Genomic DNA, 24903 nt, shown 5'->3' on the forward strand with positions numbered 1-24903 from the left:
ATGTCCGCAGCACGACATGTTGGCACGTACTGTCCCCTTCCCTGTGCAGGGAGGCAGGAGCTGCCTTTAAAGCAGGAAGTGATTAATGCTGAAAATAGAATTTAAAATGTGTGTTTCCAGTGGAGTGGGATTTTGAGTCCCCAAACACGGGCACTCTCTGAATATAGAACAAGGCCATTCTGAAAAATTGTGCAGGTCTAGGAAGAAGATAGAAGCAACTGCTACTCAATTTATAGTTCTGCAACTCAAAGCTAAGTAGGCGTAAGTAGAATACACAATAAATGTATATTTAGCTGTAGTTAAAAGTGAAACTTAATATCCTATGTTAGTACATAGTACTCTCTTACCAAGAAACTAATTTATAGGTAAAGAAACAGAGCTTAAAACTAAGAGACTGTGTGTTTTTAAATAACCTAAGTAAAATGCATACTTACTTACCTTTTATTCTCCTGCTGTGTGTGCCCTGAGCTGGTCCAGGGAGTTCTATGAGGTAAGAAATTCCTGTTCAACAAAAGTTCTTTTTCTAAAAAAAGTGAACATAATGGAAACGGGGAACCACTTACTAGGCAGCTGAAAAAGGAGCTGACTGTGCAGAGAATTTCACACCTTATGGCTTTTGGTCAGTAAAGTACATAAACAAAATGTAATTTTCTATGCAATTACACAGGGTCACACAAGAATATTATGTTTTAGAAACCCACTCAAAAGCATATTGCTCTCTAAGAGCCCAATCCAGAAAATGGTTCCTCACTTTAGCAAAGTTGCTCGTAAGCATTTCTGGGACTGGGGCCTAGGACACATTCTCCTTTTTATGCTTTCTTAAACAGTTTATGTGATAGTAACAACAGGAAGATAAATTACTTTGAATGGTAGCAATTAGAGAAATAAGGAGTGTGATAGATTTACCATGTGGAAAACATCTCTCACACATTTTCTTACAGTCATTAAACCTACTTTTAATGACACAACACTGATTTCAGAAAGAAACCAAGTTTATTTGATGAATATAAACAAGCTGATCAACACTAAATACTTCCCATACACATGATAACAATGTTATGAACTCTAAATACCTTGGTACTTTACACTTCTACCAGACATTAAATTACAATGACTGTCTAATACATGCCCACTGGTAATTTCTAGGAATTCCTTAGTTTCATATCAATGTCCTTAACCATATATCAATATCACAATCCAGAACATGCCACTCACTTCAAAAAATTATTATAAGAAGCACTATCAAATGAGGATCTAAGGTAAATAGGGAATACTGACCCATTGCTGCAGAACATCACATTCAAACATCACCCTACACACACAAAAAACACATTGCAGATATAGTTTGTGTCAACACATCTGAGGTCTTTTCATAAACACTGTTTAAAAAGTAAATTGAAACCCACTTTCAAATGAAAGGCAATGTGCAGGTACGTGCATACTGGATACACAAAATTCATTAAATACAAAATTCATACTGTACATTTAAATGAAATAAAGAATGTGTAGTACAAGACTGATCTCACATTAAAATAATAATAATTATCTTAAATGTTAACCAAAAGTTTGCTTCTTTACACTTAGAAGGGGAAGGGGGGAACCTACCAAACATTGCTCAAATAAAATATTTCCCAACATCACAGTGTTTATTGTAAACCCCGAGATTCTATTTTCGTATATGAAAAGATTTTCTCCAAACAGCACAGAGTATCACATGAAATGAAAAGGAAAAAAGAAAAAAAGAAAGAAAGAAGAAAAGAAAAAAAGCAATGTTAGACAAAGTTTTCCTCTTTAGGGGCTAACTTGTAGGCCCTGATAAAAGTTTAGATCAATACTCTTACCAACATGAGTGGAGCAAAAATGCCCCTAAAATAATACCTGTGACAAAATTGGCACATACATATAAATATCTAGCTATACAGCTTTGTACCTGTGACCCTATTTCCCCCCTAGTTTATTTCCTACTTCAAGTATTCAGTTGCAGAATTAAGGTAAAGACCTGATTGTAAGAGACACAGACGATTGTCCCCTACTGCGACAACAAATTTGTCATGAGAAACTAGTTTTGTTGTCTGAGTTTCCAAGTGCAACATTTGTCATGTGTGCTAAATAAACTCCCAAAAGCTTTGCTGTTTCAAAAACAAAGATCTAAAATGCCATTGATAGTTAAAGGACAAACTTTTTAAACATGAATGAAATTGGGATTATCCATGCTATACTAATTTTATGCATTTTACTCTATTTACTGAAGACAGTAGCATCCAGCAAGACTCCTGCTTGAATAAATTGCTCTTTGATTGCACCAAGAATTATGGTACAAATAAATAAAATATCATCTCTAGACAATAATTTGAAAGGGGTTACTATGTATGGCTCATGTAGGATGTTTAGGGATAATTGCACCACAGGTTCAAAAAATAATTTTTCTAAATTCAGTGCAAGACTTTAGGAGTATCCATTTAGATTTCTCTCTTTTACAGCAGCAAAGAAAAACTACTAAGGATTAAGGCCACCCATGCTTAAATTTATTGTTTGTCCTTTAAAAATGCAGATATTCAATTCCCACTCCCATCAGCATGGAAGCATTTCTTCCATGGACACAAAGATACCTCAATAAAACAGCAAACATGCACATGTTTGCTAGACTGACTGAAAATGTTCATGGAGTCATCAGGATCCTCTCCTTGAGAAGTGGTAGAGATTTGACTGTCAGTTATAATCTCTCACTCAATGTAATGACTTCACATTTTGATTTTTCCTTGCATGTGCTTTACATTTCTTTTACTAGATACTTTTTTTTTTTTTTTTTTTTGATACAAACAGCCTTTAAATGCTATTTGTTCATTGGTATTTTCTTTAACATCTAAGATTCATTGGGATCCGTGTTGGAGACTGTTTTCCAATGTAGAAAACAATAACAAACAGTTCCTCATTTACAAGAGACCTAGTGCATATACTGTATTCACAGCAATCTTATCTTTATCTTTATTTTTGTTATTTTTTTTTTCCTTTTTTTTCTTTTTTTTTTTTTTTAGAGTCCCAGCTTTTATTGTTGAAAACCTGTATGCATTTGGATGGTAAAAGGTTGATACATCCTTGTGTATATGTCCATATATATACATTCATATTATTTATATATGCCTCAAGCTTTTACCATCCAGGAATAGATACATCTTGTATATAATCTTACATTTATGCTCAAATTAGATGTCCTATGCATTGTCAGAGACACACACCATATTTTCATAAAGTTAATCTTTGTTATCAGTTATTAGTACCAAAAATTGATTTCATTTCCAACCTGGCCCAGAGCTTAATACCGGTTATACTATCGATGTTTTTTGGTTTTTGGTTTGTTTTTGGTTGGTTGGTTGGTTGGTTTTGGTTGTTGGGTTGGTTTTTTTTTTTTTTTAGTATTATTATTTTATCGGTAGATATAAGAAAACAGAGGAGGGTAAAGGCTTGGGTTTTATTTTTTGGAAAAGCCCGCATCTAACTGGGGGTAAGATTAATGCCAACACCCTTATACAGCATTTTACTAATACCTCTTTGATAATCTAGTGCAATAGAACTGATACTTTAGAATCAGCAAATGCAGATACCACATCTAAGAGAATGTGAATTACTTATTAAAATCAATATACATTTACAAAAAATTAAATAACCTGTTTAACTGAACTTCATTAAACTATAATATTCTGAACAGATGGTTTCTTTTGTGAAAACAAAATAACTTGCAAGACCCATTAAAAACAGAAATGAAGCTCTTGTGATTTCTGCTTGAGTCTCCTTAATTGTTTTCCAAAGTATCTAATTTCATAGTAGACTACAAGAAATAATGGAGAAAATGCCAATTAATGCAGCATTTCATTAGATATCAACCTCAGCATTCATTTTCTGCATCTGTGATCTTCTCCAGGATATCATGGTCATGTTTGGAGATCCAATGCAATAGATTATCATTGTTACCTTCCAGTGCTACATTTTTTTCTTCCTCTTTCACTAGTTCCTCTGACAACTGTACAAGAGAACAAAATATTCCAATTAATAACATGATTGAAGCATAGAAAACATCTAGTGCTCATCTAAGCAAGCTTCTTGTAGACACGAGTGGATATATTACTTTTCTATGGACTAAGGATTAAGTAAGGATTTACATTTGATTTGAACCCACTTATGTTAATAGGGTGGCAATTAGTTTTACAGCCGATTTGTATGACAAGATTCCCCTTAAATGGGAAAGATTTTAAATTTCAAAGATGTGAAATTCTATTGTGCTTGTGACTCTGTAAACAGTGAGTTTTCTGATCTTATCTATAAGCACAATAGCTTGAAGTGGAAATGCTATTAATAAAACTAAGTATTTTTATTTGGAAACCAAAAGAATCATCCATTGATGATAGCAGATAGGAATATGTACTACTTCTAGCAACTCTCCAACATTGAAGGTACTGAAAGCAACATTTTATTTTTGTATTTTAAGCATTTCAAGTCTGCATTAAGTTACAAAACAGTGGAGAAAGGTTTTATGGATATATGATCTCAGATTTGTAAAAGTTAAAATACACAACGATCAGTTACGAGTTTTTCAGCCATGCAGTCACAAATCAATGACTGTTGCTCTTCTTGGCATGGCTGCCTTTGCTGAAATCTAGGGAACTATGAGAAGTAACTGGTGTGAGCCCAAGTCAGTCAGTGGAAAGAGTCTTCCTGTTTGACATGGGCTTTGAATGAGGCTCCGTGTCTGACTGTGACTACGGAGCGAAGCCTGAATGATTTTTATTGTTAACTAGTTCTGCTGCAAGCAAACGGCACAGTATTCTTGAACAGAGAGCAGTGAAATAGTCTTATTCACATTATCTGTATATCAGATGAGTGTAAGGAATTAAATGATTCCTCTACAGGACAGTTGTTCATTTATCCACCGAGTTTGTTTCCAGAAAAGTGGAAATGCAATGCATGGGATTCTCCATTATTGCCCTTGCATTTATGTAACCTTAGAAACTCCCAAACCACCCAATTTTATGAAAAGGAAATGCCACAAAATGCTTATACTTTTGTATACAGCTGAAAAATTGTTCTGTTTTGTAAATAGAACTAGTCGACTAAAATGGCCCTTAAAATTCTAGAATCTAATATTTATCAGAGTAGTTATTCTGTGAGTGAAGTCAAGCACAGTTTACAGAATATACTTGAAAATGACTTTAAATCCCAATTTTCAAGTTCGTGTCTTTATGGCAAGTACATATAATCCTTTATATAATACAAACATAGATGAATGTTTCTACTTTTCTAATGGGAGGTTGGTACAATTCCTCTGGTTCAAACACTTAGGGACTAATCCAAAGCCCACTGAAATGTGGAAGGGTTCCCACTGATTTTAACAGGTTTGGGATCTGGCCCTTGAATGGAGAAAAAATGACTTCTGCAGAGCTGGAAAACCAGGGAGTTCCTAAAGTAGATCATGTTACTAGTTCTGGCACATAAAATCTTTGCAAACTTTTTATGAAAACTGTAAGTCAGAGCATGCATTATGTTTCGTGAGCAGTGCATAGCTCCCATTCTTTTGTGTGCTGCTGAGTATTTAATCATTATTCAGAGAGATACATAGGCATAGGAAGCACCCATATAAGTTAACGAGGGAATACATTCCAGAAACTGTAGCACAAAAAAGTCTAACTTTAGCAGGTTTGCTGAAACATAATCACAGCATATCTTCAATACACTTGATATTTTACAAGCTAAGTTCCTTTGCAATTAACACTCATTTATGCTCTTAAAAATAAGAACCCAGGATCAAATGTCCAATCTGAGGAACAGCAACAAATCACAAAATACAATCTCTCTCTGGCTTGCTCCCCAAATTTTTGTTGGGGTTTTACTATAGAATGAAACCCCTGAATAAGCCCCATCTGCTTAATCAAACCACCCATTCATCAGGAAACCATATATGTATTGGAAGTGTAACAAAAACTTGTTCACCACAGGTAGGAAATGCAAAGTATTTCTCAAGTAAGCCAAATAAATATATAAAAGGATATTGCTGTCAAATACCAACTGAGGTTGAGTAAATTAAATTTATATTTGTTTCTTCAATGCTGTACTTGGTATAGGAACTGAACCTCTAAAACAGAAATAAAATTTGGTAACATACATTGGGCCTGAGATTCAGCAGTGCTCCATCTGAAATTAATGTCTTATGAGTTTGGCACCTCTGACAGTCCATTAGATACCAGTCAATGAAAACAGCAGAAGGATGTGAAGATATAAAAGTGTAGTAGCTCACAAATATTTGTTCAGTTTGTTTTTCCTTTGGATAAAGACACCTGCCTGATTACTACTTTTTACCTCCAATCCCTTCCTCTCAGCAGTGATTTCCAGAAACAAGCTGGAGAGGGTGGGTAAACACAAAGGGGTTAAAGGGGAAACTGTTTAATAACAGTAGTAAAATGCAGGCTATTTTTGACATCTGGGTTAATGTCCATTATGCTCCATATGCTTTCCAAATGTTTGCAACAAGCACCCAGATACAAAAACAGATACCCATTCACATAGGCTTAAATTGCCCTCTCCTAACCTGTTACACATGGTACCTACATAAAAGGCCAACAACTGATATGGTAATTAGTGAGTCAGAAAGAGAGGGAATAGCCACTTTATTGCAGTGAATGGGTATCTGACCAAATGTTAGCAGAGAAGGATACCATTAATGAAAACCTGTTAAGGCTATTTCTGCTCCTTAATCTATGAGAAGGCATCTGCATTATAATGTGACATCTTTTAAAAATCTGTCAGGAGGAATTCCTCAGTTTCCTTCTCTAGATTCATTCATCATTACTGCGAGCAGAGTACCAACAAATGATGGGGAATTATTTAGTTTTCTGGAAACAAGCCACTAGACTGAAAAGTAGTATTTAAAAAATAAGGCTATAACTCAAAGTCTTTCTCAAGTGACCTCCTGGAACTCACCTGCGTCTCTTGCAGCAGCAAAGTCTAAATGGCATGAAGAAAAAAGAAAGCATTCTCCATTTTTACTTTTTTCTGTGCAAAACCATGAAAAGAATGACTCAGTTAACTAAGACAAAGCCCTAGCATGGTACTGTTCTGAATTCTGTCCCTGCCACTAGCTTATTGTGTGACTAAGGAAAAAGTCACATAATTTTTCTGTGCCTAACTTGCTCTTTACTATAGCAGGGATAACATCAAGCTCCTCACAGGAATTTGCAAGGCTTAATGTTTGTAATGTGCCTTAATAGCCTTGGATGAGTGCTAAGTATTATTATTTTTCAGTTCCTGCATTTGATTAAAACTGAAATAACATAGTAAAAATTAAATTAATATATTAAGTTACAAGTAAAGAGCAAGCATGTGGTTTGTGGAGCTACTTGTAACACTTTTAATATGAACATGTATTACAGACTAGGTGATTCCCAAGGCCTGTAATGACATGTACCATGTGGGCATAACTTAACAACTGCAGAATCCCCCCAGATGTTTGATTCAGCCAAAAATCTGCTCGTGGCTTCTGTGTGAGCCCAGAGCTCAGGCCAGTGGGAGCACTGCGGGCTGCTTTTCCCCTGCCCCTGAAGTACAGTTGCAAACATGATCACAGTCCAGATATTTGCAACTCAGCATAAGAAACAATATTAGGTAGTACAGATCTGCTGGAGTGCTCACCGCTGTATCCTCTTAACATAGGATATATTTCATATCCTCTTAACATAGGATATGAAAATGGCATGATACGTGCTATTCGAACTTCTCTGTCATTACAGTCCCAATAATAAATAATGGTTTTGCTACTTCTTCCCCCTGGCCTAACTCTCGTGGAAAGAATGAACCCCCACCTCTCTCTTTCTAAAGAATAAAGTAACCTGCTAAAGCCTGTTGTATCGATGTGAAAATCTCTAGTGAGGAGGGCCAAGAAGAGAAATAATTAAGACATAAAGTTGTATCCAACCTACATAGAAAACTTTCAATGCTTTTGAAAGAGATGCCAAAGACACCTAAGACACTTGTTGAGCCGAGTGAAAAGGTAAAATCTAGTTTAAATTTATAGCATTCCTTCAGTGTCCCTCTAGGAGTTTGGCTTTTTGCCAGTGTTCCTTGTTAAAAATTTGTTAAACGTGTTTGGCATTAATGCAAACACAAAGTGCTCATTTGTTACAAATTCTATTGGAATGCATTCATTTAAGGCAATGAAGTAGTTACCAGAAAAGAAAAAATGTTCATTAAGTACATTTTAAAAATACAATGATGTATGCGGTGCATAACTATGGCGCCCCAGTGGCTATATAAATATCTGACAGAATAACCACAAGTTGTGTTTGGTTTGAAATAGGAATCTTTTAAACATAACCGATAGAACAAAACCTGGTTTTGTTTGTTGTCAAAACTGATGTTAGTCTTTCTTGTTTAGAACTAGTTAAAATAACCAAAGTTTTGGCATACAATTTCTTACATCTCAAATCAGTAAAGCCCACAGGTTAAAGTAATGCTAAAGGAAGTTTCTTGATTCAAGCGGTAAGTACAGCACTGCACATTATCTGGAGAACACTGAACACAGAAAGTAAACACCCTGCTTGGAGGAGAACAAATTTTAGTCATTCTTAAAAATTCCACTTAAGGAAATGTTACCTGGGAGATCTGCAACTGTCTGGCAACATGAAGGTACACCTAGGCAAAGGTGTCCTGCTGTACTCTTATTGCACTAACCCTTTAAAATCTAGTTTATAAAATCCTAATAACCAATCTCTCTTTTATAATAACATGAAATTTCCCTGATAATGGTAATTTACTGATTTTGAATAAGCAATTCTGAGGTATATTCCTTAGAGGCTAGAAAATATCTTCTTAGGTACTGTGAAAGTAGAATAATTTTTCTTTTTACTTTTTCAATTATTTATAGTTACTTACAATAAAGCTTAAAAGTGGTAAATACATGAGTAAAACATACTTTAAAAGAAAGATCCAGAAACTGTGTGATTTAATTAAATATTGAAAGGTTCACAAAAAGCATCAGTATAGAAAGTTATTTATAGAGACAAAATTAACTTCATTTCAATTTTGGCAAAGAAATTATTTATCCCATTTGTTGCTATTTATGTTTTAAATTCATTATACAGTAAACTTCAGAACGATCTGCAGCTGGTGGTAGAATCGCTGCATGAATGTGATGAACTTTCCATATTGCTATAATGCCAGAATTGTTAATCTGTGTCAGGGATAAAAGCAGATACCATTGGGATGAATAAAATCGAATGGATTCAAGCCCTCTAGAGAGTAAGAGTCCTTGAAAACTACTGTACAATTATATGATAAAATTAGATGAAGTTTGTGAACCTTGAGATTATTTGGACAAGGATGCCTTCTCTACTGGGAATGTTTATAAATTAAAATTAGACAAGTGATATATGACTTTAAAGACAGTTTGGGGTATTTTTTTTTAATAAAATTTTTCTTTTCATAAAACAAGTCTAGTCCAAATCAAAGCTCTTCAGAAATATGAGAAAACTCAGCACATATTCATCAATCTGTCACTTTCACACTGAATTGAAAAGAGGGATATGGGAAATGTTAAGGGTGGCTTCAGACTGGCACTCTTCGATGGGCTGAGCTGGAGCATATTGATGGAAGAATTTCCATCGACTCCTGCAGACCTGAGAGCTGCTCACAGAAGCAGCAGTGACTGAGCAGCATAGGGCACGGAGCTCTTCATCAAGACATTTATGACTTCCTTAAGATGCAGCATGTAAGACCATTAAGACTTCTTGGTTTTTTAATTTAAATTAAACAGTAGTGACAAATAAAGAGGAGCTCTTGGGTAAAGTGGTTCAAACAATGAGAGTTCCCAATGTGATCCTAAAAACTGTCAATAGCAGAGATTACTTAATGAAATTCAAGGGAACCTTTTTTATCCTTGTTGATGTGGAATGCTATTTATTCTCATGCTAGGGACTAATTAGGGGCCTTTTTTGAAGATCAAGGTTTTGCGATCTCTGCTTCTTAATAACATGGTTTGCCTGTCTGCCACCTGGGACAAGGCAAGGCACTCTCTCTAACTCCTGAACAGCAGGCACTGCCTTAGGCCATTGCAAGTGCAGGCAGGAAACTGATCCTGCCTTTTCAGTAGCTTAACCCATTCACTGCCAGCCCTCCTCAAGCCCACTCAAAGTCCTGAATAGGTAGTGACCAACCCAGTGGGAAAGCATTAATATAATAAAAAAAATCATATAGCTGGAAATCCAGCATTAAGGGCAAAATTATTGCATTGTCGTAGTGATAAAGATGGTACCACAAACCCCGGTTTACTTACAGACTGGATTGAATGCCTGGGGCAGTGCTTGTGGCAAATCCACATACCACTTGCTGTGCTCCAAGCAGACAGACAGTTCATGTTTCTGGTGGCTGGGAAAAGAAGTGGTTAAATAAAAGCTGTGTCAAGCCCCCAATCTAATAAGTCATCTTATTAGGAAGTTGTGATGCCCTGTTTGCCCTAGCCTGTGGCTTGTCTGCTCCACTGAAAGGTCTCCTGCTGGGACCTTTGTGGCATTATATGAGGTAGAGAAGGCTGCTGCAATATATGAGCCTTGGTTTTGAGCAGCCAAAACAGCAGGAGAACTAAGCTGCAAAGAATTAAACATGTAACAACTTTGTAAAAGCACAGACAGTGATTGAGGTTGGCCCTTTTGCTGTTGACACATTCTGGGCCCTGTAGGTTGTGGTCACTAAGCCCATTAGAGTTGCAGTGTGGCAACATCTAGTTCAGCAAGTTCAATGTGTTTCTGTTTTATTTCTAAATACTGGACGCAAGCTGGCAGTGATAGGAGAGCGGAATATGGCACAAGAAATATGTCATAAACACAGTCGTCATTGTCAGGGATGTGAAATTACTTTTCAAACTATTTATTTTTGGCAGATGGAGGTTGGGTATATTTTTGCATTTTGTTAACTGAAATTTAATTGCAACTTGCTGCATGTTTTGTTTAATTTTTTTTAAATGAAACCTCAAGATGTTTTCTCTTAAAAGAGAAAATTTTCACTCGATAGAGAAATCTTTGTTGCTAGAAATTAATTGCAAAATGAAGACAGAAAAAATGAACCCGCTAAAATATCAGCTGGGATAAGTTTCACACATGAGCATCCACTTATTTAAATCAACGCTCCCCAGTGCTCTGATTTTTTTTCATTTCTTTAAGATAAAACATGTATTTAATTCAGATTTTAAAAACTGGTTTGTGAAATGGACAAGAAAGATTAATTAATGAAAAGAGAAATTATTGACATAGTTGAGAGTTAGATTTAAATTATTAACCCTAATACAAGATACAAATCAGAAGAATACCCCTCCCTATCTCCCTAAGGACTACACTTTTACCAGGGAACAGTGCAAGGTTTCCATGGCATGATGATAAGGATGCTCATGGTCCCTGAGCTCCGAAGGTTCTGTTTGCCTTATAAAATCACACTGTGGTCCCATGTTTTGTAAATCCCTGCAGATTCATCACTGCCAGGAGTTACCAGCCTGAAGATATGGAGCAAATGACGAGCTGGCTGAATACTTGTGCTTCTGAAACATTTTTCTCTCGAGCCTGTTACGTGTTGCCGCTGCCCTCATTCCCAAATGAGCTAAAGCTTACGTAAGAGGTTAAATGTGCAGAGGATGATAAAGGCAGGCCACAGCTGAAGGAGGGAAGGGGTTGCCAATCTTTTGTTCTCTCTGTCCACAGGCATTTCCCTGGTGCCCTCTCCTGTTTCTCCATGGGTGAGGTAACAGGGTTTTTGCTCAGGCATAGCCACCCTTTGCGTGCACCCAGCTCACTGCTGCTGGCAGTGCTGCCAAGGGTTCAGTAAGTTCCGACTTGCTGATCCACAGAAATGTCCAGCCACTCCTTTTGGAGGGACAAAAATGATGTCCAAGGCAAATCACATTCTTTCTTTGGCCACTAGTGATGAAGGAGTGTTTCTTGTCTGTTCTTAAGAGTTTGCCTGAGCCAAGCAAGGTCATAGCTGTGGCTTTTCTCTGGATGAGTGGAATTTATAGAATTTGCAGGACTTCCCCCCCCCCCCCCCCCCCACCCCCCATCATCTTTTCAGATTTGCTGATCGTTTGGGACTAGAAGGAAATTCTTAGAATCTCATATGTTTGTCTGGTTGTAGAGAGTATGACTTGGTTTTCACCTCATGCATCCTACCAGAGTCAGTCAATATTTAATAACTAAAATTGGCTGGCTGTTGTGCTTGGATAACTCTAGTTACTGTGGCTGTCACCACACTCTGTTGTTAGAAACATATTGGTTACTAGATGTTGTACCAGAGTAAATATTAATAAATTTGGTGGTTGTGGTGAGGACGTTTAATCCCAAAGCATTCCAGCCAACAAGCAGGCATAGAAGGGCTGTACTCCTTCTTTTGAAGTACCTGAAGGCTGGATGGAGTTGGGAGGAAGAGAGAGGTGGTGAGGGCTGAGTGCAGGTTTGAGGTATTTTATGTGTGTGCCTATTTCTTCCCTGAAGAAAAGGCTAGCTTCTTGGCTAGAGAGGACAAGTCTTCTTGGAAGTGCTGGGCACAGCATGGTGTTCTTAGGGCAGATGACTCCAGCAAATTGGCAGAAGTTTGCTAGGATTATCTTTTTTTTAACCAAGTAATAATAAGAACATTAATAAAGATGCATCTAATGGCTTACATCTGCTTTTCTAATCACTTCAGATTGTTTATCTTCTAAAGCTGAGAATAAACTAATGAGCTTCAGAGTATTGCTCTGTGGATCTGAATATTTATACAAACAGCTCTATGTCCCTATCTATACTTCAGAATTTAGGTAAACCATTAACATGCCATTTCACTAGTTTGTTCTGCTAGTTAATAGCCTTGTACTCTTAAAAGTTATCCTATTAGTCATATTTAAATACTAACTGTGCTGTGGAGGCCATTTTGAGGTATGCTTATTATATTAATAATAGAAAAGAAATCAATATGCCAAAGGATAGCTCAGAGTTTTGTTATATACCAAAAGCCTGTTCTACAGTACGTAAGATATACTTTCATCTTCTTCCCCTCCAAATGATCCTAAATATTATTTATTTTACATGGTTCATGATATGAACCTACTTATAAAAGTGAAGTGTGATATTTACAGTTCCATCTTTTAAGGTCAAGAAGAAAGAGATGCAACTAAGGAAAGTGTTAGTGGGTTTGGTCTATTTGAAGTAAGACCAATGCTGGATCCACTTAAAACTCCTCGAGCTGCTAAAGCATTACAATGACTGTGTGTGGCAGTGTGAACATGACCGTACATGCTCGACAGCTACTTATTTTTTTAAATACCCATCCAAGCAACACGCAGCATTTTGAAATCTAACTTGTGTGGTCTAATTATGCAATAATTTTTATACTTTAGGCCCCAATATTATGAGCTTCTCCACAATTATGGGTCTGCCCACGCATTTCTCAGTGCCTGGTAGGGAAGACTTAGGGACCAGTTTTGGTAAGTATATATGCATATGTTTTATTTTTTACTGTAACCGAGACTTAAATGGGCACCTCACATAAAGAGTCTGCTTAAGAGTCTGTCCTGAAAGGGACCTTACAGGCTACCTTTTACTAAGGGCATGCATATAACATGCCTTGCAGATCGAAGACCCATGGTTATCAGCGTATCAATGATAATGACTATTGCATAAAGGGAAATAATAAAACAGCAATAAGCAACTTGTTTAAGCAAAATCTTGGCCCCCGCAATCTCCAAACACCATCTTTTTAACCATTTATGAACTCAAAAGCATGCAAGTGTATAAGAGTTAGTCAGATCAGAGGCTTAGATTACAAGATTTCCAAAGGAGATACTCAGACCTTCCGTGCAAGTGTCAAATGACAGGTAAACATATACAACTAAAAATATGAACTTCATTATGAAATCATATAAAATTACAAGGGCAACATTTTCTACTTGATGCATTTATAAAAAAAAGATGCACTGCAATTAAACTGTGTTTAACATTACAAGATCAGTAAATTTATGAGCAAAAATAATCACTACAGTCCATCGTTAATCACAACTTAGACTAAATAGTATTTTTTTCTAAAGAACACCTGTTTCCCATGCCCATTTTCTTTTCCCCCTCAATCTTCCATTCCAACTGTCCATAGACCTTATCTACTTTTCTCCTCTATTTTTCTGCTTGCTTAAGCTTTATTTCTCCACTCTTTTTATTCCATTTTCTGAAGTAGTGAATATAGTAGACTCATCAGTCTCTGTTGCCAATTTCTGACCAACTCATTGCTGAGTATAGTATTGGACTATAGATAGAAACTGTGTGATATCATCACCATCTACTTTATGTGCATATTTCAGTTCTGTTGGTTGGAATAAAATAAAACGAGAAGAGTAATTCACAAAAACGTTTTTGAGGATAACAATTTGCTAATTAAAAACAGAACTGCCCCCAGAAGATACTCTTCCTGTGCTTGCACAAATGTGTCAACCTCACTGAGGAAAAAGTAAAGTCCAGAGTGGAACTTAACCTAGAAACAACTTGGAAAAAAAGAATAATGGTGGCACTACAAAACTTGTTCATTTCCCCATTAATTTTAGAGGGAGTAGCAACAAAAATGGTACTTCAAAAAAGTCTTTTCCACTGAAACAACTATATTACAAGAAAGACAAGATAGTTTCAGAACTAATTTCCAGAAACTCTATTCTTGCTATACTCTTTAACTCAAGAAGAGAAAAGGAAATTTGCCAACACATCCTAGTTTCTCATTAAGCATTCTAAATACAAATAAAATTATCCAGCCCATTTAATTCTAAACTTCTGGATTTTTTCCTCACACTTGCATGTCTTGCCTTATTTTCTATGTGGCCTTACAGATATAACATAGGTCACCACTGCTATGTACACCTCCATATTCATATTTATACACTTTGAATATGTGACACAGTGGCCTGTGTGATATAAAGAACAGTAGAGTTGGACACAAAGATGTGGGAAATTCAGCAAAAAAGCACAGCTGGACCATGATTTAATATTTAATTTAGCATACTGTATTGTGAGGGCTAGAATATAAAATGCGAGAATTAAGTCAAAGAACAGGGTTTCACTGCATTTTTTGGATGATAAAATCTTGTTTTTACAAACATTTGCACAGGTCAAATCAAACTAACATTTTATTAATTTGTCTAAGCTACTTGTGCTTTTGAACAAGCCAATTGTTGTAGCATGTACCCTGACTGTAATTTATCAATTGTTTTATCATCAAAGCCAGTTGATTAAGCCAGGAATAGCTTTTTAATGGAGCTCAACAATCAACAATCATGTAAAAAACAACCAAAAAACCCAGTAATTTTTTCATGCAAGTGATGAGATCACAAATATTTCCAAACTGAAGAATTATATTGCAATAGCCTCTCTTTACATAAAAACAATTTGAAATCTCTATCATCCTCATCACCCTTTTTTCAAATTTTTTCTGTGCTCTCTATTCTTTCTCAGCGGCTTATCAGAATGTGTGCAATAGAAAAGATGTGGGCAAACCTTGAACAGGTACAGGGATTAAAAATGGCTTTGTGCTTAGATATATATTTATTTCCTACGTATTTATACTATTGTTTGCCTTTTTGATTACTGCTGCAAATAAAGCTAAATTATTGGAGGATTATGCACAATAATTCTAACATCTCCACCCGGAGGAGTTTTAATTTATAGCCTGACATTTGGTATGTAATTTTAGGGTTGCTTTTCTCCCATATGCTTAATTTTACATTTATTTAAAGGAAATCTCATCTGCTGTTTTATTGCCCAGTCCCTCAAGTCACTACAACCTAGATTTTAAATTTTCAGAATTCCTTCAATCCTGCATAAGAACAAAATAAATTTCAAAACCATTTTGTGGGAAATTCCCATTAAATATATCTGGTTTCTCGAAAGGAGCTGAAACCTGCAGGGCACCTGGGATTGAGAGAAGGCAACAGACATATTTCCATTCTGTACATAATTCAACAAAGTGCCAATCCATGCTTGTGGAATCCTCTTCTGTGCTGGTGTTGCTGGCTGACAGAGTGTCAGCATTTTTCAGGATTATGCCATTACCAGCGTGGACTGGGACCCTTTAAGACATCTGAAATAAAAGAGCTCTTTCTGCATATTTATGCCATCCTGCTCTGAGCACTTCCTGTTGGCCCCAGTAAATCTCTTTGCTAAATTTCAATCGACTCTCGTGGTGTTCCAGCTGTTAGATAAACTTCCAAGGATATTTTTGTGACAGGTACAAACCTACACAGGAAATCTCAAGAAGAAATCCTAAATTAATTATATGTCAACATTCAAGCCACAAGAAGGAGCAATTGTCATAAATTTTTGAAAGTTAGAATCCAATTTTAGTTGTAAGTGCAAAAAAGTTCACTGACTCAGTCGTGAGTCACTGCCAATAAAATAATATATTTCGCATTCTTTAACAGTTCACTTTGGCTAAACATAGAAGGGAAGAAGCTAAGATTAGTGAACTGTATATTCAAATCACATAAGAAGACTACAGACACAAATAACAAATAGTAGCTTTACAAAGTATAATTCAGGATTGCCTAATCTTACCTCACCTTTCTGAAAACACATACAAAATGTAAACTAATTTTGTCCTAAATGAAAACATCTTCACTACCTGAAAAACAGATAACGACACCAACAAAATCTTTCTGCAATACCACAACAACCCAGCTCTCTTCCTCTATACACACACACTATGCTTTATGAATGCTAGTAATATCAAGCAAGCAAGGAGGTGAGAGGGCAAAGAGTGTTGAAAGAGTACTGGCCCACAGAGGGTTGCCCATGTTTCTCTGGTTGTAGCATTGCTACGGATTTCATCACAGCTTTTTCAGTTTCTCTGCGACATGCCCTCACAGAAACTCTGTGGACCGCACCCGGGACACACAGGCAGCTTGAGTGCTCCGCAGCCGCCAGTGGCTGTACATGTGGCAGAAATTCCCTGTCCTGCTCTCCCAGTATTCAAAACATTGTCCTGGGAATGCTGTTGAGTGCCATAACCCTTGCTGTGCTGCTGCCTGGCAGTGCACACAGCAGCGGTGTGCATCCTTCCCAGCCCCTCAGCTGCATGTGGCTGGGAGCAGAGCTCTAGCCCACTCCTGACTGGGAACAGCTGAAAAAGCCAACCACTGTGTGTCATGTCAGGTACTCAAAAGCAACCTTGTGCTCTAACCTGGTAGGGGACCCTTTTCAAAACCATCTGCCTAAAGATAAAAGGGAGAGCTTTGAGATACCTGATGTCTCAGTAAGAAGAAAAGTGTGTCCTGGTGGTAGGGAGAGATGGGAGAGAGGGAGTGGGAGAAAATGTATTCAGCTTTGCAGGTTGCATTTCTCAGTGCAGCTTTGGGGCACACATGGGTGATGCTTGTTGTCCTCATTCTGGCCCCAGGTCTGTAATAAGCTGTGGCAAACAGCAGTGCAATGCAGTGCCACTGTAAATCCTGTAGCATTGATACAGACCTCAGGATGCTGTCCACTAGGTACGGAGCTACTGGTGAGAAACTGCACTGGCCACAGCCATTACTCCTGCCCCTGGCAGAGCTCTGCACCATCAGTCATTTGGTACATAATCCAGCAACCACCACTCAAAAAAAGAGAAGCCCAAGCAAGGAGATGCAGCTACCATCCTCATGCAGAGGCAAGACAAAGGGAGCAAGCTGGAGAATCTGCTTTACAGCAAGAAGAGTTACAGCTCAGAGACAAAGGTAGTTCAGACTATTGACAGGAGAGGCTAGAAAACAGTCATCCTGCACAATGGGCGGGAGGCCATGGCTCAGTATTCTGTTCATAAACAATATCCTTTTATAAAATGCAGGTAACATTCCCCCTGCTTTACTGAGTGCTTTCTTTTCACAGATGAAAGACACTAAAAGGATCCATACAAAGCCCCCAGCAGACAGAGTCTTTCAAATTATTTCAGTGGAGCTATATGAAACTAGTCCCAGGAAGCAAACATTCAAGAGATCCATTTGCAGGCAAAACTTAACCCACAGCGTAAATACAAATACATCAGAAATCCGGCAAGGCAACAGCAGGAACATACTGCACTTAACTGACCACCTTGATTCTGTGTCTCTGAAATGCTGTGGATAAATAACTATTTATGTCACCGTGGGAGAAAAGGAATGTATGATATGGCTATGAAACCACCTGGACTTTTATATATAAAAAGTGTTTTCACTACTTATGGAAAGCCAGACATGTAAATTATGCTACCTTTAGCAGGAAAAAATATGTGCCAAAGACCATGCCTAGGAGCAGAACTCAGGAAGAATGGGGGTATGGTCATGCCAGTTTTGCAGTGTTTTCTTTTACAAGCCTGTTTTACTGCTGAGGTGGGGGAGACTAGGGTTATTGCTTCCTCAGAAAGCTGTTCTCACAGGATTTGACTATTGGTCATGAAAATCTTATAAGGTCAGACAATCCTGCAAGATTGTAACATGTGTTTCCAAGATTTTGGTTATGTCCGTTTCTAGGACGGAAAGTGATCCCCTTACAAATGTGTATCCCCTGGGAAACCAGAATTAAATAAAAGCAAATCTGGAGATCTGAATTCAGTTCCCTTGAAAGTTTACACAAATTTGTTATGAAAGGGTTTATCTACTTTCAGTATGTCCACATGGACAGATAAAGCTGGCATTATCAGAAAACTACATCTGCATATTCACTATGGAAACAAATAGGCTTAGCCTGCTTTCTTAGTGCTGAAGACTGATCATTTTGCAAGACCAAGAGGACACAGAGCCACGGCGTCCCATGCCATTAGAGGTCCCCTCAAGGCTGGTTGTTATAGCGTTAGAACATTAGCAATCTGTGTATTTATCAAAATGTGGACCCTAGAGTGGCTTGAAGTAGTTTCACTTCCTCTTAAATGATAATAAATTGGCAGTGTGAGTGTTGACTGCCTGAAATGCAACTTCATTGCTTCAGAGGTTAATGGAGCAACCTTTCTCTGTTGATCTTCCTGTCACCGTTGGCTACAAAAGACTCTCTGACACAGTGCAGTTTTCAGGAGAGGCACAAGTATAACAGAGATTAACCACATCAAAAAGAATACTGTCCCACTCCATTATATTCTGCAAAGCTGGTGTGCAGTCAATCACAATGGCCAGCAGTGTGATCTGCCTTTTCTGAAAATAAAATTAACATTAAAAGAGATGATGATACTATATCACTGAGCCAGCTACAGAAAGAAAGAAAGAAAGAAAGAGAGAAAGAGAGAAAGAGAGAAAGAGAGAGAGAAAGAGAGAAAGAGAGAAAGAAAGAGATGGAAAGAGAGAAAGAGAAGGAAAGAGAGAAAGAAAGAGAAAGGAAAGGAAAGGAAAAAGCAAAGAAGAGGTGAGAAGAAAATTAAAGAAACAAAATATGAATACTTTAATCATGATGTAAAGTATTAGGAGCTACTGACTGTAAGCTATTTTGTGCCAGTTCTATAGAATCCCTCTTGTACTTCTTACAGAAAGCTATCCAGTGATTTAGCCAAACTACTATTCTTTTGAAGGCTGCATTCACGATTTTGCAGGAGATGAAGACTGACAGGAAAAGAGTAGGAGGTGGCCACTGAGACTCAAAGAGGATTACATTTAATGCTGGTTAAGTGAATAACCCACTGAAAAAATGTATTCATTTAGGGAAATGTGCCTCTTCTTGTTACAGGTTACTGCCCTGAAATGCCTGGAAGGTGTGATAACTTTCAATAATTCATAACTCCTGTTGATCACTAACAACACAATGAACATGTCTCTCACAACTGAACAGAGAACATTGCCCAGAGAACATTCTGTACATCCAATATACAAATAATTGGAAGTCACTTCCAAGAAGGGAGATTACTCCTGTCCTACAAGCGGCATCCACTTTGTCAAGAACACTAAGCTAAATTCACAATACATACAGGTTAGTTTTATTTTTGTGAATATCTGGAAGAAATAAAATTTCTCATTAGAAATGTTTAATTTTGTTCAATATTGCTGGTTTTTTTTTTTCCAGCAGATTAACAGATGAATACATAACTAAATGTACAGCAGACATGCAATTACAGCACTGTAAATGCAGGCACATATCAAGTAATTATATGTGTAGCTGTGCAAACGATTCAGGTGTGTTTCAGGTCACTGGTATCCACTCTCCACTTCCCACCCCAGCTAATGTTTGGGATGGTGTTTAGCAAGTCTGACAACACATCTACAGCAAATATATCAAATTTCCTTGTTGAACTCTTACCTTTAGAAAGTTTAAATTAGAAGTGAACACTTTTGAGCATGAAACACATCAACCTGAATGAAAGCATCCACTTCCTACACACAGTGGCAGGTAACTGGACAACTTATTAGAAGGCAACATTGATAATAAGAGTGTCTGCTGATAGCATAAGGGAGGAGAAACCTACTGGAAATTATGGAAGATAAGGAAGATCAGGATTTCTTGCTGGAGAAGCAAACAGGGGATGAGATTCCAGGAAGAAACTCCTTAATGCCAGAGCAACTGTTACTTTCCCAGCATGTGATTTAAATGTTGTGAACAATGGGACAGGAATTTAGTGTTCAGCTCCAATTGTGTTAGTAACTCCTTTTGAGGTAAATTCCTTAATCTCTCTGTAGCAAGATTTTTCAATTGTAAAAATGAAAAAAATCAGCTACTAAAACTTGAGAAGATCAAAGCAGAATGTAAATGCTAAACTTTCTTCTGTACTACACCATTTTCAATATCTTTAGGTCAAAAAAACATATGCAGTGCTATCTGAATTCAGGTTGATTAGAAACCATGGCTTACCTTTTAAAACAGTGAACAGTGGTTCTGGATGACAAATTTGAAAAAAATAAAAATGTTTTGCTTTCACAATTTACCCTTTCTCTAACTTAAGATCCAAACATGAGGTACATCACTTTGAAGTTGTGTATAGAAATAGCTGCTCTGCTGCTGTACAAAGAAAACCCTTTAGTGGATGATTTAAGAAAAGAATTGAAGAGAAAAAATTGGTGTTTCAATGGCACATTGACCCCATGAATGTCAACGAGTTGACAACGTCTCTTCCACAAATATATCAGACTCAAAATAGGTGATTAAGATGACAGTGCTGCAGGTTCTAAAAGTTACCATTTATAATATCTCAAAAAATCTTTATCCCACTGAAATTGTTGAGGAATGGTATATTGCATGTAAGAGTGTAAGACAACTCTTAAACACGCGAAAACTCTGCCTCTACATACACAGAGTATCAGAATGCAACAATATATACTTCAAAGCTACATTGCTGTAGACAGAATCAGCCACATCTTGCTTTGGAGACTCTCCTTTGAAGAAGGAACTTTATGGGTAAGTGGGTGAGTAGCCACTCATAGCTACGCAAGAGTTGCCCTTCCTTCTCCCAGTATGCTTTATTTTTGCTCCAGAATATGGAGCAGCTGGTGAATAGGTTAAGAAAACATTTTTGAATATCAGTGAGAATTTAATTCCAGCTTTTCTTCTATGTCAAGATTTTTTTTATTTTTTTTTTTTTTTTTTGTTGTTGTTGTTAAATTTTTTTCATCTCTCTAAATCACATTTTGGCTCTGCTGAAATGTTGCTGCTGCAATGCCCAAATAATATACAGCTAATATAACATTCAAAATCACGTAAGTCCATCCTGCATTGTAATGAATACTGTTGTGGATACATTTATATAAAAGCACTTCACTTGAACAACCCAGAAGGGAAAAAAAAAAAAAGTTCTAATATGTATTTTAGCATCTCTTCAGTAACACAGCCTAACAAAATACATGTGACTACACATGATCACTTTGGATGCACGTAAGTTACAGGAAATAAGAAACTTGTACCGGAAATCCCGATGCAACAGAAAGTTTTGTATGTTCTGAAATAGTATTATCTTATTACTGATATCAGGCAACAGATTTATTAATCTTGATAGATATATATATACACAGATGCCTTATCACTCAACATTGCAGCACAACAGTGCATTTTTATCTGAGCAAGCAGTTCCCATTCTCAGCACATCACTGGAATTAAAGCAATGTACTGACTTACAAAAGTAATTGAGCACAGTTTATAAACCAACTACTGTCAACTGCATTTTAATGACATGTACTACTTCCAGAAAAGTCTATGGTAGGTAAAATAATCCTAAATATTTTAAAAATTTCACAGTAAGGAAATATTGTGGGTCTTTAAAATAGGTTCCGGCTGCATGCTGACCTTTTTTTATTAATAAAAACCCCTCGGTTCTTTCATAATTAGAATTTTTAACAACCGAGAGCAGAAATCTTAGAGGGAAACTTGTACCAATGTAGTTTTGAATGTGATGCAGACTTTTGAAGGATTTTCTTTGTAAAAAAGCAGCACTTTTTTGATCTTTACCTCCATTTATATGGTGGAGGTATTCATAGGATTGAAGTATTACTGTCATTAGTAAGTAAAAGAGATATCAAGTGTACTAAACTCAAAGATTATTCATCAGAAATGAAAGAAAACAAAGACCCTGCAAGTATATGATAGCCTCTTTTTCTGCTGGCTGAAATCTTTCATATGGTATATAATGCTGGCAAAACAGAATTTTTCTCTTCACCTTTTTCCCCTATTGAAAAGTAATGCTCTCTTTATCTAACCTTTTCTAAACCACCATTGAAAATTGTATTTTCTGATTCAAACAAAACATTGTTTTTCTTTCTGCCTCATATGGCTAATAATAAAGACTTGAGGTAAATCTCCCTACAGCTGCTTTCAGTTCATTTTAAGTCAATGAAACCTATATAATCCTGTAATACAGTCAATTGTTTCTTTTCTACAAGGCCTGAAGGGCTGCAAGCTTAGAAAGGGAAGAATTACTGTTTTGCTTTTAAGCACCTATTAATATTTTGCCCCTCCAGCAGTTCTTTTTTTCCCCTTTGAAGCCTTTTCCCCACTAAATTAATGTTTAACAATTAAATCAAGCTGAAGGAGATCTTAAAAGATCTAGACAATTACTGATTGGGTAGAAGAACAGGCCTTTAATTTAAATGGGAAACATCTCTGAAATGATCGTATGAGACCCCACAACTAATTACATAATTTTCTGCATCTGAGAAAACATGAGCTAAGAGAATGCAAAAAGAGCCACACAAGTAATATCTGGAAGAAGAGCTGAAACTCTTAATATCTACCAATCATCTTTGAAAACAGATTAACTTGTAGAAAAACAAGCTTTGTGCTACTAGATATACAGAGTGGAAAATATAACTTTACAAAAAAAAAAAAAAGGAAGAAAATCCAAGGGATGGCATCTCTTTTTCAGGCAAATATTACCGATACACCTAGAATGGCAATACTAACTCTCTATGTAAACATCACAGGCAGGCCTAAGAGCCCTTTCAAAATTGTGTATTCTTTGTATACATAATATACTTTTGTGTGCTTGTAAGATAGAAGTGTTCTGAGTTTCCGGCTTTCTTCTATAGGAGTGTATATGTTAACTTAAAAATATATCCACAGCCATGTAGTAAGGTACGATAACAGAGTTTTTCTGTTAGGCCTGAATGAAAAATCCATAACCTGAACTCAAAAACTGGTTAGTGACCACCTCTTTTGTCAGATCCTTTGAGCATTCAGTCAGAGAATTGCCTGACCCCTTGATTCAGACAGTCCTTTGGGTACCGAGACCTACTCAGCTGCGTAACCTCATGTGTCTCTCCGTATCTCACAAATACATCCATGTGTGCTAAGACTCCAAAACCTGTTCTTTTTCCCTCCTACCCCTCCCAAAATTCATCTGCTCCAAGCAGACTAGCTTTGTTTCTTAAAAAGGGTCAGACTGAGCTATGACCAGGGAGTGTTTGGACCAAATGTGTATTACCAAGACCTAATTAACATAATTAACATTATCCTACTTCCAGTGTAGGTGCAGAAGCAGCTTAGGGCACCTACTAGAATGTTCACAAAAATGATGGATTGTACCAGCAGAAACCAAACAGCCCATGGTATGAAACTTCCAAAATTACACACACACCTTTCAAGTCTGTCTATCACACAAGTATTAGGGACAAGTATTCAATGAACTAGACACCTAATTTCCTGATAGGCCCTCTAAAGCACTTTCAAAATAACCTGACACCCTGCTTCCAAATATATGAGAAACCAGCAGTTTTTAAGAGAGATAATTTATGTTGGTTCCAGTTAAAACATGCGACACTTGAACTATCAGGAAACTTGAAGATTTCGTTTGCAGTTTCAATGTTGACTGAACTACAGCTATTCCTTAAACACAGGAATTGCACATTGTTCTCCTGTGAGATTTTAAGTACTTTCTACTACAAGACAAGCCACAGGTAAATGAATTAAAAAAAATTATCCCAGCAGATTTACAGATTTTCACAATTCAAATACTCGCTTGGTAGTTTAGATGGAGTTTTCTCCAATTCAACAGATTTACTCATCCCTAGATAGAATCAAAACATGTTCTGAGGAAAAAGTTTTATGAGTCATCAAATCATTTTGAAACACCGAGTGCATTTGAGCTCACCATCTGTTATATAACCTCAATGCAAAGTAAAAAAAAATACCATGTTTGTGGCTAGAAATCTGAATTCCATTTTCAGAAAAAGGTTCAGATGACAAACAGACTACTATGACGGACACATTCAGCCAACCAAAAACACTCTAGCACTTCCAGGAATTAAGCTTCTCATTCCTATAATAACAAACCCCACGACTGACATAAGAAGGTCACGTCCTTTCCTGCTTTTGATTTTTTTTTAAATACAATTTCTTTAGTACCTATTATTCATTTTAAATGTTTCATTTCACCAAGCTTATTATATTAACAATGTATTTCCCAATTCAGACTGTAACTGATTCATGAATGTGTGCATAGCTAAGGCATATATGC

General features: G+C 36.8%; 1 protein-coding gene across 17 annotated transcripts in view; it reads right to left on the reverse strand.

Moving 5' to 3' along the window:
* Window positions 1-974: 974 nt before the first annotated feature.
* The window catches only part of ERC2 (ELKS/RAB6-interacting/CAST family member 2), a 488016-nt gene continuing 464087 nt past the window's right edge, over window positions 975-24903 (reverse strand). For all 17 annotated transcript variants that reach the window (XR_003993765.1, XR_003993764.1, XR_003993761.1 and 14 more), the window contains one exon: window positions 975-4018. The gene's annotated coding sequence lies outside the window, so the exon portion shown is untranslated. The remainder of the gene's footprint in view (window positions 4019-24903) is intronic.

The sequence above is a fragment of the Strigops habroptila genome, chromosome 11 (genome assembly GCF_004027225.2).
Source record: "Strigops habroptila isolate Jane chromosome 11, bStrHab1.2.pri, whole genome shotgun sequence".
Lineage (NCBI taxonomy): Eukaryota > Metazoa > Chordata > Aves > Psittaciformes > Psittacidae > Strigops > Strigops habroptila.